General features: G+C 32.8%; 1 protein-coding gene across 3 annotated transcripts in view; it reads right to left on the bottom strand.

Annotated features, from left to right (window-relative positions):
• LOC126748895 (protein strawberry notch) overlaps positions 1-18460 on the bottom strand; it is a 197884-nt gene that overhangs the window by 54816 nt on the left and 124608 nt on the right. The gene's annotated exons all lie outside the window — the stretch shown is intronic.

Raw genomic sequence — 18460 nt, 5'->3', positions numbered from 1 at the left:
GATTTGTAATATTTTATGCCGATGACACAGCAGTTATTTTTTCAGATAACACTGGGATAAAGTAAGGAGAAGCACAATTATGCACTAATATATGCATTAACAACAATTATGCACTCAACATATCTAAAACACATTATACTGCATTTTCTTTAACTGAAGCAAACCGCCCAACATTCCATTCTTTAAATGTAGGTTACGATACTCAACATGAAGATGTAATTAAAGAGGTCTCTTTTACTAAATATTTGGGTGTTACAGTGGATAAGCATTTAAAATGGAGCGAACATATTTTAAATCTAACTAAGAATATTCGAAAGCTATAACGAAAATTTTATATCTTAAGGCAAATTTTATACAAAAATTATTAATATCTTTGGTGGAGTCACTTATCAGATATGATATAAAACTCTTTAAATTCCTTAAACGTAGTGCAGAACTATATTTTAAAATTTGTGTTTGAAAAAAAAAGCTCTACTCAATAAATCTGTTATACTCCAGCGATATTTTTGATGTTCGATCAATCTATGTATTAGAGGTATGCTGCTTTACTAAAAAAAAAATAACGAAAAAAACCACTATGTAATGCATTCTTATAATACCAGAAATTGCGTAAACAAACACTTAGTTACTCAAAAAATTAAAACAAATTTGAACAAGAGATCTTTAAACTATCTTGCACCAAAAATTTTTAATTCCAACAACAACAACATCCCATCCAAACAACATCAAGAGTGTTTATAGGTTCAAAACATTTAAAAAATTATGTAAAAACTTTATTTTCGAAAATAGAACAAAACTTAAAGAACTCTTCATCTAGGTTAGATTTTTGTGAAAGTGAATTAAGGTTGGGGATAGGATGATGTGTATTCATTTGTGTGTTTTGTTATTGTGGCTCTTTATTTTTGTAATGGTTAGGGTATACTTTATTAATTTTTTTCTTCGTAAAAACTAAGAGTCGCTAAGAACGGAAAATTGAATTTTTTTGATACTCGGAATAGCTAGGAATTTAAGCATATAATGTAAAACTATAGTTAAGATCATATGGATAAGGTTTGATTTTCTCATAGAGTGCAGGCACGCTGAAAATTAATAAAATGTGATAAGTCGAGTATCCCAAAAACTATTAAAATTGGAAATGTGCTATAATTACATAAGACAAAATCTTGTATACAGGCATCCTAAAAAATTACAAATCCACAGACCAATACTAGAAATATGTATTATAACTATAAAAATGTTTAAAAACAGAAATAACAAAACAGACTTAAAAATAAATAAAACTGCTATCAAAAAAAGTTGGTTATGTATGTTGGTCAGTATGGTTCACAAAAATTTCACTGCATATACAGTTATACAGCATTTCAAAAGCAAATAATGAGGCGTTTTTTATCAAAAAAGTCCAAAGACCTAAAAGCTCCGAAAGAGAACGGAGAGAGAAGAAGCTTCCGCGAAATTGAAGAAAAAAAATTGAATATTTAAAAAAAAAGAGCTCTAAATATACTGTTTTTTGTCAGGTAAAATGAGCTGTTTTGATTAAAACACTTTCATTTTGACTACCCTCAAGCCTCTGAAACAATTTGATTACTACTTTACTCTCTTGTTCTTTCATATTAATTAACCCATCCTGTTTGTTTATCTTTTCCAAAGAGAGTACTCCACATCAGCTCCCTATAAACTTTTATGCTTTAAATTTTAAGATATTTGAAAACTTACAAATTGAGTTCTGGCAAGGAACTAAATATTTTTATTAATTTTAAGAATTTTCCAGAAAAATCGAATTTTGACAGAATTACCACCGTCATTGTATTTCGCCATCCATACAGCCAGAAATCTGTATTTATATATAATTATATTACAAAATGTTATTTGTCAAAAAGTACGGATTTTCTAGTAGTATTTTGTAGTACTGATAAATTATTTGTCTAAATAAATACAAAAAATAAATGTATGCATAAGTATAGTAAGCAACTAAAGAGATGTTCATGAGACAAATTACGAAGACATCGCGATTATAAAAGAGTATCTATATTTTCCGTTTCAGTGACAATGTCATCAACAATTTTTTTAAGGCTGTAGTGCGGTTATGATGTGACGATGAGTAATATAAAAAAATTTTCTCAAAATACAAACCATTCAGAAATGAAAATAGAATTGCAATTAATCGTAATTAAAAATAAATCTTGATGGAGCATAAATCTTGATAAAAATTGATGGAGCATTTTGAAATTACTAAGACATTTTAATATTATTGAAATATTTTCTTAAATAAAGAAAATTGTGAAATAACCGAAGACCCAATATTGGTGGTTAAAATATTTAAAAACGTAATATCGGGAACGAAAAATTTAATTTAAAAAGTTACTATAAAACGAACAGGCACAAAAATAAGCATATTATATCACGCTTATCAGAGAGATGCAGTTTTAAAATCTTCAATCAAGAATCAAGATTAGTCGACGAAACAGCGCAAATTGAGATTCTGGGTATGTTCGCAATAAACTCAACTTTATTTTCGTCAAGCAGCTGTTGCAATTGGATTACTTCATGAATCAATAAGAAAGGAACGTAAATTTTGAAGTTTTATCCCTATAAACTGCAAATACAGTAAGAACTTAATGATGACGACCCGGACAGGAGAATCCAGTTTTTTTAAATAATGACAGATATAATTACGGCAGAACCTCGACTAGTTAAAAATACTTGCTTCAGTGATGAGTGTACATTTCATTTAGATAGGCATGTTAGTAAGCAAATCTGTTATTGGAATGACGAGAACCTACACGTATCCAGTATTTATACCACGACATTTAAATGGTTATATTTCAGCTGAAATGCTACAGAGTAATATGGAACAATTAATACGGCGGGAATTAGAAAATCAGGGGGACACAGACGGAAATTTATATTTAGAAGAAGGCTTACTACAATTCTAACAGGATGGAGCACCTGCTCATTATGTCGTTCCTGTTAGGAGCTGGTTGGATAATCATTACCCTTATCACTGGATTGGAAGAAGCAGTCCTACTGACTGGTCATCTAAATCCTTGGACCTAACACCTCTTGACCTGTTTTTGTCGGGTCACCTAAACTTAAGGCTTAAGCAGAGCTGAAGCTCTAAACCTGAGTCACTAGAATAACTCCAACATAGGATAACTCTGGAATGCCGTGCTATATTTAGAGAAACATTTGTATCTGTTTACAACATTGGTGTTATCATATCGTTGTATCCACTAGTCTATGTTGAGGGTAACGGAGATATGAAGAGGTCCCAAAATGCAACATTTTCACAAATGACCTGTATCTTAAAAACTAAGAGAGCTATGAACTATTTTGTTAACAGTATCTTTAGTTTCACGAAAAGTAGCATACTTTCGCGAAAACCGCATCCCGTTAACGATAAAAATAACGGAAATACCACGCAAAAGTACAACATAGTACACCCTGTAGGTGAAGAATTTTAAAGCAGGCTAAGCCGGTCTTCTTGGGGTAGATTCAACCTGTATACAACCAATGCTTGTATACAGGTTGTATATAGGTACCAGTTGGTTTGCTTAAGGTTTATCACTAGTCTCAAATAGGTTTCAAATGTTCGAATCTTTCAATCTTTCCATCAGACCGTGGGCGGACGTATTGATTTCCAGTAGCTGGCATACTTGTAGGAATATTCGTCACTCAGAGTTCCTTTCCTGGTCTGAACGTATCTCTCTGGGAATAGTAAATCGGCATATCCAGTTCTGGAATAGCACTTCATTTACTGTGGTTGCCTCTTGCTTTGGAATGGGATAAACCTCGGACCACTTACTAAAATAATCCATACCAACAAGAGCATATCGATTTCCGGAGCTGCTAGTAGGAAAAGGTTCTGCCACATCTATGGCAATTCGTTAAAAGGGTGCCAACCACTAAGCTTTTAGTTCTGGCGATTTGTTAGCAATATTGTTCCATTCTGGTCCTGAAATATACGAAGACTTTAGTTTATAAATAAGGCCAAATATTGAATCATCACACTGATCCTGGATTACCTGCGTCCCACTCTTCAGGATTGTTAAAGCCAATACGATGATAAGTAATATCTCTGGGTGTTGTTTCCATTCCTTAACATAACGTTGATTTATTTCCATAGAAGGTGGCCATCGGCGAAAAATACCGGTGCTTTATCTATTTTCTATTGTAAAGTGATATTCTTGCAACCGTTAAAGCCACGTTGCTATTTTGAACCTAAGTATTTCAGGATTTTCGAATTGCAACAGCCATTTCAGAGAAGCATGGTCAGTCCTAAGAATGAATAGTTGACCATACAAATATTTAAGGAAATGTTCAGTCGCTTTTACTGCTGCCAATAGCTCTTGTCTCGTCACACAATATTTTCTGGGATAGCGTTTTACTGAAAGAAGCTATCACTTGCTCGCCATCTTTATACTTTTGTAAAAGGACGGCTCCAATTCCAACAGTTTTTCATCATGTATATACATTTCATCTGTATCCAAAATAAAAGTTTTTTCAGGAATAGGATACGTTAAAATTGGAGAAAATTGTTAAAATTGCTCTTTTTAGCCCTTGAAAAGCTTTTTCGCAGTATGCTGAACAACTAAATACCATCTGGTCCACCGCGAGCTGATGTAGAGATTTTGCAAGGTTAGAGAAACTTCTTACAAATCTTCTGTAATATGTACAAAGACCTAGAAAGCTTCTTAACTGGTGTTTGGCAGTGAATCGTGTTTAATTCTCAATTGCTTCGACTTTATCTGGATCAATATTCATACCATTTCCTGATATAACATGGCCGAGGAATCGAATTTTTTAGAACCTAATATCAGGTTGCCCTCTCGGAGGCCTCCTTATTAACAAATACGCTTGACTATTCGTTAAATGATCTTCAAATGTTCTTCCCATTATGGCGACGGCGTCTAGATAAACCAAGCATGATTCCCAAGTAATTCCACATAACATAGTTTCCATAAGTCTTTCAAAGGTGGGGTGAAACGTAAACCTGATAGCGTATCCAGGGTGTCCTCAATTCCTTTTTCTTTAGTAATACAACTGCAGATGTCCCAGTTCTCCGCGATGGTTTTATCAATGCTTGTGTCCTCATCTCTGGCAGTATTGAGGAAACTGCACCTTGTTTAGCTATGGGAATCCTTCGAGGTGCTTGTTTTATCAGAACATTATCTCCAGTGTTAATTCGACACTGCACCATCGCTGAGTTAGCTGAGATGCTAATATTCTGAAATAAGTTAGCGACACGGGCGTTTCCAATATGTTCATAGATGGTGCATAAGGATCTCTTCAGTTTTTGTCATCTATATGCGGTTATATACCACTTTAAACTTTAACATCTATTTTAAACTGCTGAGCATTCATAACATCTAATTCTAATATAACGTCATCCATAATTTCTGCTACTGATGCTGGAATGTTGTTAAGCCAATGGTGACTTTTGCTTAATGTATCCAATAATCGGGATACTTTTTCCATTCGCTGACTCCCGGATTAAATTTGGTCGTGGTAAAATTCTACAATCCTGTATCCACCACTATCTCATACTCACGGCCGCATACTTTTCCCGGTACTACCAAGCTCTCTCCAGGACGTAGCAGTCGGTTTATTCTTATGTGTGGAGCTTGGTAGCACACAAGCAAATTTTATGAGTGCAGCTAGCTTGCACCTTTTAAAATTTTCCTGGTTCGTTCGGACAGTCAACGGCATTGGTGTTTAAGGTGAACCCCTACTTTTTACAATTCCAACAGCGGAATGGTCTCTTAGGTTTTCCACCCAAATATGACTCGAGCTTCTTCAGGCGGTGTTCAAGATCCGAAGTTCGGATTTATCTTATCCCTGTCGGTCTTCTAGTTGCATAGAAAGCTGCTTCCTTCCAAAATACTTTTTGGTGACCGATCCTTGGAACTTAGTTAGTATCTGGATCTTAAAACCCATCAATAAAACAATTTATAGAAATCTGTTTCCGGAACTTGTTGAGGCGATAAGCCAGATTTTAGGCCTGGTATATTTGTTGCAGATGGACTTTACTGTATTTAATCTTTAACCAGTACGTCGAAATTGAGCTGATCCTCAGATGCCACCATTCTTAATATTTCTTATATTAAGTATTATATTAATAGTAAATATTCTATTTTCTTTTATTCAGTAGCTTGCTTCTCCTCTCAAAAAGAAGAAATAGGTACATCTTATTTTAAGCGCAAAAATAACATTTTCCAAGCAAAAACAAAATTATTAACAATCTTATTCTTAAAACCGCTTCTAAAAAATTTGAAAAGGCAACACCGCAAGCAAAAACTGATGGCATCTCGTCAAACGGATTTGCGTTTATATTCGGTGGTTTTTGGTTGAAAAAGGACGCATTTGAGTGTTTTTGTGAACTGTTACGAAGGTAAAAACATTTGCCGTTTGTGCCGCACCATGGGAAAAAGGCTATTCAAGCCGATCTTTTCACAAGTAAATACCGATACTGTCATAACATAACACCATATCAAGGAACAAACATCATGATAAACGTAGAATATTAAAAACTTATTAAGAAATCTATAATAATTATAAAATATTTATTTTCCATAAAAACTTAGATAGGTACTTTTCCTCTAATATAGTTCGTGAAAAAAACGCATAAAGAGTTCATAAACGGTAATTGTGTTTATAATTTAAAGCATATATTATTATTAATAAATATTTATCATGCAAATATTATTTGACGGCGTCACTGGTAAAGATTTCTTGTGTCAGTGAAATCAGCAATGCGATTAAGCGGCGTTGCGATGTTGCCTTTTTCTCAAATATACGTAACTTGCATTCATTTTACTTTGAATATTGGTTTCTTTATAGAGTATGTTATCATATGTTATTAAAGAAAATGCTTCATATTTGCCCATAGTTCCATGGCAATGCTAATTCTAGTCTTTCAATATTCTAAGTACTTGCACAAATTCTTCTTTAATGGTTTCTTCAAAGTTAGTCATTAATTGTTTTTGTTTCATCTCCAGATCTTCCTTTCTGTCTCGTTCGTCCTCTACTTTTTAAAAATCATCCATCGTCTTCTTTCATGGTTTTTATAAGGTGTTCTTGTTTTCTGTCTCGATCTTCATTTTCACTCTTCGGGTAATTTTTTATGATCCTAATCAGGTCTTCATTTTCTTTCTTCAAGTCGGATTTAATTGCCTTTAATAAATCTTCCAGTTTCATGACTCGTTTTTCTTGATCTTTTCCCTGTTTACGGTTTTTTTTTGTTCTTCCCTTTGTTTCTTGTCTCGTTCTTCTTGTTATACTTTCTGCTCGTCAAACTTCTTTAAGAGCAGCTTAATTAATTTCTCGTTCTCCATATTGACCTCACATTTTGTTCAAGGCATCCACTAAAATGGGCTTCCAAACATCATTTACTTATGACACCAATTAAAACTTAATTTAGGAACACATTCCTACACTCCAGGAATACTCTTTTATGGCAAAAACATACCTTTATTGAAATTGTCAAAAACTCTAATCTGACTCTCTTTGACTGTCGTTTAATTCACTCTAAGTTACTAAAACTTAGTTACGAAAGGTAACCCCTTTTCGTGATCCCATGGAACAATTTAGAAATGTTTAGAATTTCGTAAATTTTTTTACCGATGGAGACCAATAATTTCAAGAAAATACTGACAGTCAAAGCAAGGACACATTCTAGAAAATATAAAATACATGAATTTACAAGAACATAATCTAAATCTAAATTGGGGCCCAAAAATCAGACATTATAGGTGAAAAAAAAAACTAAATGTAAGTAGAACCATAAATAAAGGTTCTTGTCGAATTATCTCCGATTTTGTAATATTTTAAACTTTTAATAGAAAGAGTACTTTAAAAAGAATAGATTAAGAGAAAAAAGTTTGAGTATTATCCGCATAGGACTAAATAGGAATTTAATCTAGTCCATTTGATAATCGAAACTTGCTGTTATTGATAATTATGTTGTAAGACTTTTGAAACATATGCAGCCGCAGTTGCTAAATTGTGCATATTTTCTATAAAATATAATTATTACGCTTCCGCTCAACGTAAGTAATGAGAAACAAACTTACAATACGGCAGACATCTAAGTCTATGTGCCAATGATAGCAGTGTTTTTACATTATAATAGTTATTTTAACAGTTATTTGTACACAAGCTAATACCCAGTTGAAACATTCATACCTTAGAACACTGAAAGGCTAAAATTGGCATTGCCGTGGAACTATGTGCAGTTTGTTTGCTTCCAACATCTCTGATGCAATGATGCTAAATGCTTATGCATTTGAACAATGGAAACATTTTCAAGGACGGAAAAACTATGACCCGTTGATAATAAATGGTTAGCAAATGCTGACTTAGTTTCTGTGGTGTCGGTAAATGTTTCCATTATTCACAAGTGCCCTAAGGGTAGGAAGTTGGTCTCTTGGAGAAAATGGAAATCACCAAAGCCAAAAAGAGTCCAATTTTGACATGTATTAATGATGTCTTCACCTTTGAGCCAGGACTTATCTTTAATAATCTTATCTAACCTCCTGTTTCTGCTCACGATACGCATATGGGCCTTTGACTCTAACATTCATAAGCAGGGCTAGCCGAGTGGTTAACGGTCTGGTGTTTCACTGTTCAACTTTAGAGCGTGGGTTCAAATACTACACTAGTCACGTTTTTCCTTTTTATATTTTTTGTTGAATTTTTGTGCCATGTTATAGTTTTTTATTATAAAATATGTAAGTATTCTCAGATTTAAATTTTATTTGTCAGTACTTAGCAGGTCATCTAGCTATAAGGTAATTTTAACTAATTTTAAAATTTGATTTTATTTTAGTGTAAGGTTTTATTGTAATTACGTGTGTTTTTCTATTTATTGTAGGTCTGATGATGCTTTATTAGCGAAACATGTAACCTGATTGACACATAAAAAGATATTTTGAGACTGAGACTTGCAGTTTATTTTTTCTCTAGTTACGTAGGTCTCTTTGAGATAATGGACGAGTTCTTTCAAACATCAAATACGACAATAAAAAAGAATCATAACAGGAAGATGGAAGGAAATTTTGTTTTTGTTATTTAAATGAAAAATAATTTTTCTTTGGAGTTAATTTTACATAAAATATCATTTTTAATTCAAACCGAAATCTCAACATTAAACAGTGTCTTGTTTTTTACATGAAAATAACGGAATTACTTACAAGAAAAGGTAAATATAATTCAGACTTTTCCCAAACTATAAAATGCTTAATTGCAAAAAATAAAACTGACATAGTTGAAACCCAAACCCAGGCCGCCCAACTCAAAGTGCACTGTCATCGCCATTAAGCTGTGAAGTCCTTACACAAAGTTATCGAAAACGTGTTTATTTGAAACGTAGGCAGATATTACTATGATTTTTTCCTAAAGTCAACTAGAACCCACAAAGAATACTCTAAAAAAGAATAGATTAAGAGAAAAAAACGCTAAAAAATATTTAATTTCTTTCAATTATGTTAAAAAGGGGATCTACTTTAGCATATTTGATGATGAAAACTCGTTGCCATTGATAATCACATTGTCAACCTTTTGACATATGGACTTGCAGTTGCCAAATTGAATATATTTTCTATTATAAATATAATCATTACGCTTAAGCTCAAGGTAAGTAATAAGAAACAAACACGTCTAAAAAGTGTTTCCTTAGAACATTGAATGCCTAGAATAAGCCTAGTTGCACAACATAGGCAAGGTTGTTTGAGTTCTGTTCAGACAATGATGTCAAATCGACTTTCCATTTTTTCATTCAATATATAATTTTCTTAATCCACTACATATTTTTTATGTGTTGTATTTTGTAACAGGTAAAAAATGTACTCTTTAAAACTTTCGTTTATTTGCTGACTAATAATATATATTTTGAGAGTAATCAACAAATTTTTCAGAATAAAAAAAGATTCCTAACAGAAATTAATGAAAAAAAAGCAACTTGGCAACGTAGAATACCTTTATGTTTACAATGCAAGTAACCTATGTTGCCACTTGTTCAGATAACTAAATCGACTTATAGTAATTATAAACCCCTACAAACTAAAGTTTTTTTGTGAAAATTACTTAAAAAGTCGAATGTTAAAGAAATGAACAAGGCTCTGAAAAAATTTGAATTAATCTTTTTTATATATTAAATATCTAAACGCATTTGAGATGGTTGCAAACCTCTACAAACAAAAGATTTTTGGTAAAAAATAATTGAATTGTTAGATGTTAAAAAATATAAAGAGCTATGTAACTCCTAACGGTTAACGGTTATATTTGGCAAAGTTTTATCCATATCTTTTGACAGTTATAGCCCTTTATAACATCTAACTCAATAATTTTTAATCAAAAAACTTTCGTTTGTAGAGATTTGCAACAATTTCAAATCCGTTTAGATATTATATATTACCAAAAAAAGTTTAATTCAAATCCTTTGGAATTGGAAGTTAACCTTTAAATTGATTTTTACAAAAAAACCTTAATTTGTCACCGTTTATACCCACTATAAACCGATCTATTGTTAATATCTAGACAAAAATCATCAAAACAGCTTTGGAATTCCAGGAGATACGGGCATTATATTAATTAAATAATAATGGGCGCAGACTATAAAATCTAATGCTGGCAAACGATATATGCTGCGTTTTCGATTTTGGTTGCTGGATATCGACCAGACACTATCTCATTTTGCACACATTAATTTAGCGGCATTTCGAGTTCGAATAAGCAATAAATTTGCTATTATAATAATATACTTAATTAAACATTTTCATTAATATCTTGGTATGCAATATTTACTCGCAGAGTTCCTTTTACAGAGGAACGGCTTGAATTTCTTTTTTTCCAATATATGTAACTCCACTTCAGACTTCTTTATCATTTCCCAGTAAAAAGAAACTGAAACCACTCAAAACATCCTTTTAATACTAATACTGTATGAAAGGTGCACCATCTAAAAGTAAACAACGAGCGTAGTTACCAAATATCTTTATCGCGTGAATATTTCTGGGCAAAATCTACCGCGTTGCCGCTTTGTGTGGAAATTTGGTGATTTAAAGAATCTAAATTAAAAACATTAATTATTATTAGTGTTTAGTGTAAATATAGTACAAAATAGTTCTGTTTATTAAACGGATTTCACTTTTTCTTTTGCTTTATAACAAAGAATGCAATTCAGTTTCTGCTAATTATAATAATTTATTATCTCACTTTATTTTCCTCTGTAAAAATTGACTAATCACTAGCAACATGGAATACTAAGCATGTTTATCAACAAAATATCCCCTCTGCCCCCCTGTGTAGATGTTGCGCTTAATCCCAAGCTGCCAATATTTATTCTAGTGTATTCAATGTTCTAAGAGTGTATCCTATATAAGAGAAAACAAGGAAAATATCTAAATCCATCTGCCAAAATGATAGCAGTGATCGTTGTGTATGATCTTTTTCAATGTCGAAATTAGTTTTCATACAAATTAAACAATGTTAGTTGCACTTTATACATATATTTGATTAGGTATTAATAACAACATGTGAAGGTATGAAAGTTTGATACAGAGTAAATTTGGATGGTTTTTTTTTGACATGACAAGCTGTCGCGGTGCACCTGCGACGTCAAAGTAGAGCTGGGCTGTGAGATTTAACATACCGCCCCCCTTGAGGGCCTTAAGGGCCTTCAATAAAAATACTTAAAAATTACATAAAATTCATAAATCCAAATTAAATAGATTAAAGTTCTTGGTTGGGGAGTACGCAAATTTTTACTACCGGCCTTTTAAAAGTTCCAGAGTTGTTTTTAATTGTTACGGCACGTATCACGTTATCTGCTCCGGGATGAACTTCAACTATCCTTCCCAGGCACCATTTTAAGGGAGGAACTCCATCTTCCTTCACTAGGACTAGAAGACCAGGTTTGATTATTTCGTTAAAGTGCTTCTTCCATTTGTAGCGAACTTGAAGAGTAGAAACATATTCTTTCATCCAGCGGGACCAGAAATGTTGTACTATTTTCTGGAATCGTTGGTACTTCGAAAGCAGGTTTTCCTTGGCATTGAGCATTGGAGGTACAGGTAAAGCTTCATTGAATGGTTCACCAATTAAAAAGTGTGCGGGAGTAAGGGGAGTATAATCATTAGGATTAGTAGACATTGCATAGAGAGGTCGAGAGTTAACACATGCCTCGATCTGACAGAGTACGGTGTAAAAATCTTCAAAATTTAAAGGAACATTACCAATTATACGTTTTAAATGGTGCTTAACAGTTTTAATACCGGACTCCCAGAGACCACCGAAATGTGGTGCTCTTGCTGGAATAAATGAAAATTCAATGTTCTCATTTGTAAGTTCAGTTTTAATTGCTATTTCGTTTTGTTTAAAGAAACCCTTTATTTCTTTGGCTGCACCAACAAATGTAGTACTATTATCGCTATATATTCGTGTACATTTTCCGCGACGAGACATGAATCTACGTAAAGCTGCAATGTAACACTGGCTGGTTAAGTCACTAACGAGCTCAAGATGCATAGCTTTTGTACTGAAACAAATAAATAAAGCTATGTAGGCTTTAATCATTTTGGGATTCCTAGTATGTCGATCCTTTAATAAGAAAGGTCCAGCGTAATCGACACCAGAAATTAGAAATGGACGAGAAGGTGTACATCGGTCAGCAGGAAGGTCACCCATAATGTATCGCGATTGTGGTGGATTCACCTTAAAACAAGTAATACATTTGCGTACAATATCTCTAACTAAATTTTTGCCATTAAGAGGCCAGAATTTTTGTCGCAGACAAGCTAGGAGTGCCTGAGGACCACAATATAGTTGAGTGATATGTTCATGTTTAATGATCAAATTTGTAAAATGATGCTTGCAAGGCAATATTATTGGGTGTTTTTTCTGAAAACTATAATTTGAGTTAGTAATACGCCCTCCAACGCGAATTAGACCGTTTGAATCAAGAAAAGGATTTAAACAAAGCATGCGGCTATTAGATTCAACTCTTTTGTTTTTCAATAAATTCTGGTAATCAGTATACAGTGATGAAAATTGTATTAATTTTAAAAGAATATTCATAGATTTTTTAAGTTCATTACAAGTAAGAGGACCTATTGTTCTCAAATGGTTTGAAGACTTGCAGTTATTTTTAAAACGAAGGATATGTGCAAAAATATGTTGTAGTTTTATTAAAGATGTATAACATCTAATAAATCATTATGTGTCGAAATTAAAGAAATTTGGTTATTTTTTAGTTCTGGAAGTTCACTAAGATCTCCTGAAATTGAAGTGCTAGGCCATTGATCTTTAGATAAAATTAGCCAAGCAGGACCGTTAAACCATAAATTACAATTTAAGAGGTTTTCAGGTTGTAATCCTCGACTGAGAATGTCTGCAGGGTTCTCAGACGTTTTAACATAGTTCCAAGATGATTGGGGTGAGAGTGATTGAATTTGTTCAATTCTATTAGCAACAAATTGTTTCAAAAGGTTGGTTGATGTATTTATTCAAGCGATAACAATGGTTGAGTCACACCAGTAGTATGTATTTTTAAATGACAAGTTCAGAGATGATTTAACCTTATTAATTAGTTCGGCGAGTAATAAAGCAGCGCACAATTCTAGTCTGGGAATTGTGGTGTGTTTAAGTGGTGCTACTCTTGTTTTAGCACAAAGCAGATGTGATTGATATTCATTATTTGAATCGAGAAAAGTAATATATACACAAGCTCCGTATGCTGTAGTAGAAGAATCTGAGAAACCATGCAAATCAAAAACAGAATTATTGTCGCCAAAGATGTTGCGAGGAAAGTATATCTTGTTAAGATCTACTAGTTGAGTACAATAGTTAGTCCACAAAGTATAAAGTTCCATAGGCAGACTTTCATCCCAGGCTAATTTTAAGCTCCATAGGCGTTGCAAAATAATTTTTGCTGTTACAGTACTGGGGAGAGCAGACCTAATGGGTCGAAGATTTGGGCTATTGTTGACAAAATATGTCGTTTGGTTATGTTTAAATTTGGATTTTTCTCAATTTTGTATTGTAGAGTATCGGAAGATGGGTCCCAAAGAAGACCAAGTGTCTTGCTAGGATGTTCTGAGTCAAATTGTACGATATTACGATATTATTTGTATCAGTCAATTCCGGGACATTGGAAGACCATTTTCTAAGTGTAAAACCATGTGAACTTAAAATATCATAAAATTTTAGTTTTTAGAGATTTGACTTCGTTGATAGTACTACCACCTGTTAGTAAGTCGTCGACGTAAAAATCATGAAGGATGATATTACTTATTATAGGGTCAGTTTCTCTGTGCATAAAACCAATTTCTTGTAAACATCTAGTCGCCAAGTATGTTGAAGATGCCGTGCCATAAGTGATTGTATTCAATTCGAATGTTTTTAAAGACTCAGAAGGATTTGACCTCCAGAGAATCTTTTGTAAGCATCTTTGTTCAGGAGAAACAAGAATTTGCCGATACATTTTCTCAATGTCAGCATGTAAAACAATAGGATAGGTTCTAAATCTTAAAATAATTGAAATTAAGTCGTCTTGAACAGTGGGTCCTACTAACATTAAGTCATTTATCGAAAAACCAGATGTGGACTTGGCTGAGCCATCGAAAACTACTCGAAGGCGAGTTGTTGTGCTAGAGTTCTTTATCACGCAATGATGAGGTAGACAAAATCCAGAAGTATTGTTTTGTTGATCTGAGAGAGCCATATGATTTAAGCATAAGTATTCATCAATACAATGGGTGTATTGCTGTTTTAAATCTGAATTTGCATTAAGCCTTTTCTCAAGTGAATAGAATCGATTGGTTGCAGAAGTATGTGAGTCACCAAGCATAGAGTGATGATCGTGTTTTAAAGGAATTTTAACAATAAATCGACCATTGGCAGTTAATTTGGTGTTTTGTTTAAAATGAGTTTCACAAAGTTCTTCTTCCTCTGAAAGGAATCTTTTATATTTACACTCCTCTAGCAGCCAAAACTTCTCTATTTGTTTCTCTAATGAATCATTGACCGATAGATTACATAGGGAAACTTGTTGAAGATTACTGTTAATTGCGGGTACAGGACCTGACACAATCCAACCTAATTTCGTTTTTTGTAGTATAGGACAACCCTTATTTAATTTAATTTGTCCCACCGAGAGTAAATCATAAAAATGTTCAGCACCTATCAACAAATCTACGGGCAAGCTTTCATTGAATGTTGGATCAGCTAATGATATGTTTGTAGGGACAGAAATTAATTGGGAATTAAAATTAAAAGTTGGTGTATTTGATGTTATTCTAGGAATTACTAGACATGAAAAAATCAAATTAAAATTGTTGGTGTTGGAATTTATCTTAACAGTTGTACGATAATTTATTGTTGAATAAGTTTCATTAATTCCCATAATTGAGATATTTGTTTTAAATGTTTGTAGGCTTAGTTTGCAACAAAGATTTTCAGAAATGTAATTGCTCTGTGAGCCACTATCAAGAATAACTCGGCATGAATGAGGATTTCCAAATTTGTCAAATATTGTTACAACTGCTGTTGACAGTAAAACGCAAGTGTATTTTAAGTTATTATTCGATGTCATGGTTATAGAAGAATGATTTACAAGCGTTGTTACATTAGTGTTTATATCATTTGTGCTAATTGGAGCGGTTCCTTCGAGAACAGCTTGTGAATTTGCTCGACGGATGTTTTCTAAATGAAGAAGAGTATGATGACGTTTATTACATTTTCTACAATGTATTGAATGACAATCTCTTGTAAAGTGACCAGGATGTAGACAATTTATGCATAATTTCAAGCGTTTCGTTTCATTTAACCTATCACTAGGAGTGAGTTTAATAAATTCTGGACACGAAAACAGTAAATGTTCTTTTGAACATAATAAACAATGATGTGTTTTAGTACTTGCAATAAGCGATTTCGAAGTCTTTTGATTGTTATGTAAAAATGAATTAGGCTTAAACGTAAAACGAGGTTTGTCCTCATTAAAGTCTAACGACTCAAGTAGTCTACACTTTTCTTTTAGAAAAGTTGTAAATTCTCCATAGGTAGGTAGATTACCTGTATTCGATTTTGTAAGTGAGTGTTCCCAATCCCTTCTAGTTCTGTGATCTAGTTTTGTAGAAATAAGATGTATTATTAATGCATCCCAATGCTGTACAGGTAGTTCTAGTACTTCTAACGCCCTAATATGCTTTTGCATGCTATCTAGGAGAGTTCTTAAGCTTTTATATGATTCTTTGTTAATTAATGTCAAATTAAAAAGTGCTTTTATATGATTGCTGACTAAAAGAGGTTTGTTTTCAAATCGCTCTTGCAATAAGCTCCAAGCGAGTGTATAATTTGCTTCAAATATCTCTAGGGATTTAATTGTTTCAGAGGCTTCAGCTTTTAAAGATAATCGTAAGTAGTGGAACTTCTGAACACCAGACAAAGCAGTGTTTTCATGTATTACCGAATTAAATGTGTCACGAAAGAAAAGCCAATTTTCATAGCAACCATCAAATGTTGGTAACGACAAAGTAGGTAATTTAATGTTAGAAAATGATAAATGTTCAGAATTATGATTACTATTTGCTGTATGAATACTAGCGTTGTCGGTATCTACAGAAGATGCTGATTTGTCAAAAATAAATTTCTTAACTTCAGCTGTAATGCTTAATAAGCCTTTTCAAATTCTAGACGCTCTTTCTCATGTATAGTATTAACATGTGTATTATAATCATCATCTTCTGCCTCAATATTAGATTGTACAGTGTTAAAATCGTCAAGCAACCTAAGAGCGTTTTCAAGACGAGTTTGCAATTCGATAGTGTTAATTTCAATAGATTGTGTTTTTAAATCTTCAAAATAGTTTTTAAAGCGAGTTAAAGTACGTTTAATTGTAGTACGTTTGTTTTTTGCAATATCTGCCATTATTTATAGCAAATTTATCAAAATACCAAATAAAATATTTAAAGTAAACAAGTGAATATACCCACAATTTTATGCTGTAGGTTGTAGCTTCAAATAAATAAATGATATTATGTAGCAAGATGTATCAATGAAACTGTATCAATGTATGCAAAATGTAAGTAAGACAGGCTTTAAATGCCCCAAAATAATGTTTGCAACGAAAGTACCTAAAACATATGCATAAACAACAAACCAAAATCATTAAAGTTAGAAAAATGTTCAATCAGTAGGTATATATTTAAATAAAATGTATTTGTTTACCTTTAAATACACCAAACAATGTCAAACCAAAACAAATGCAACTATAAATAAATAGGGATCAAAAAAGGATACACACTTTATACACTTACCAAACAAATTAGCGAATACCTGATACCTGTGTAGAGCTTTATTGGCATAATTTCCTCAAGCGAACCATTAAAATTGCAGGCGTCAGCAGTTAGAATTCAAAAATGCTCTTCAGACAATGTTATTAATTGAATACTTCTAGCGCGTTCCCCTGTATGAAGTCAAAACGATCGATCCGTTGGTTTCTTGGCGGTGCGAATCACCGCACAAAGCAGAGACGCCGATTAGTAGATTTTTGTGGCGTTGAAAATGGACGATTTCACAATTTTGTTTTATGTAAATACGATGGTTCATGCGGTTTGAAGGACCATGATTGTTGTGTATGATCTTTTTCAATGTCGAAATTAGTTTTCATACAAATTAAACAATGTTAGTTGCACTTTATACATATATTTGATTAGGTACAACATGTGAAGGTATGAAAGTTTGATACAGAGTAAATTTGGATGGTTTTTTTTTTGACATGACAAGCTGTCGCGGTGCACCTGCGACGTCAAAGTAGAGCTGGGCTGTGAGATTTAACAAGCAGCGTTTTCAGATTATAATACTGTTTTTACTATTTGTACACAAGGTAATACCCAGCGGTGAAAAATGTATACCTTGTACAATGTTTCGTAGCCTTAACATTTTGAGATTCTATTTATATGAAAATCCAACACAACCCAGTCTCTCGTAAACGGGGTTGGGTAACAGGGGGCGTAAATCCTCCGGGTGCTTAATATTTACTCAATTCAACTCGATCTAACCCAACCCAAAACATCCCAATCCAATGCAACTGAGCCCAACACGAAAACGAGTTTATATCGTACTTAGGTACACATTGTCATGATTTTTTCTTTTTTCATTCTTTTTTTGAAGAAAATATTCATTCTCTTATTTTTTTAGTTTAAAATAGTACAAAGAAGATAAGTTTACTATTTCATATTCAAAAATATTAAAAATCGAAGATACCTAAAGTCAAATAAAACCCTAAATAAAATTAACTAATTAACTTAAGCTACAAAAGACAAGTAAAACAGTACAAAAACTATGAGAACAATTAACGTATTTAAACAATGTATGTATTTTAACAAATATTTTGACAGATCATTAATATGAGTTTCGATCCAACACATCTTTAGAATTAGCAATTTTTGATTCCATTTCTTATATA

Source organism: Anthonomus grandis, chromosome 2 (genome assembly GCF_022605725.1).
Source record: "Anthonomus grandis grandis chromosome 2, icAntGran1.3, whole genome shotgun sequence".
In the NCBI taxonomy this organism is placed as follows: Eukaryota; Metazoa; Arthropoda; class Insecta; order Coleoptera; family Curculionidae; genus Anthonomus; species Anthonomus grandis.
Note: the sequence above shows the minus strand (reverse complement) of the source record. Positions and strands in the feature narration are given on the sequence as shown.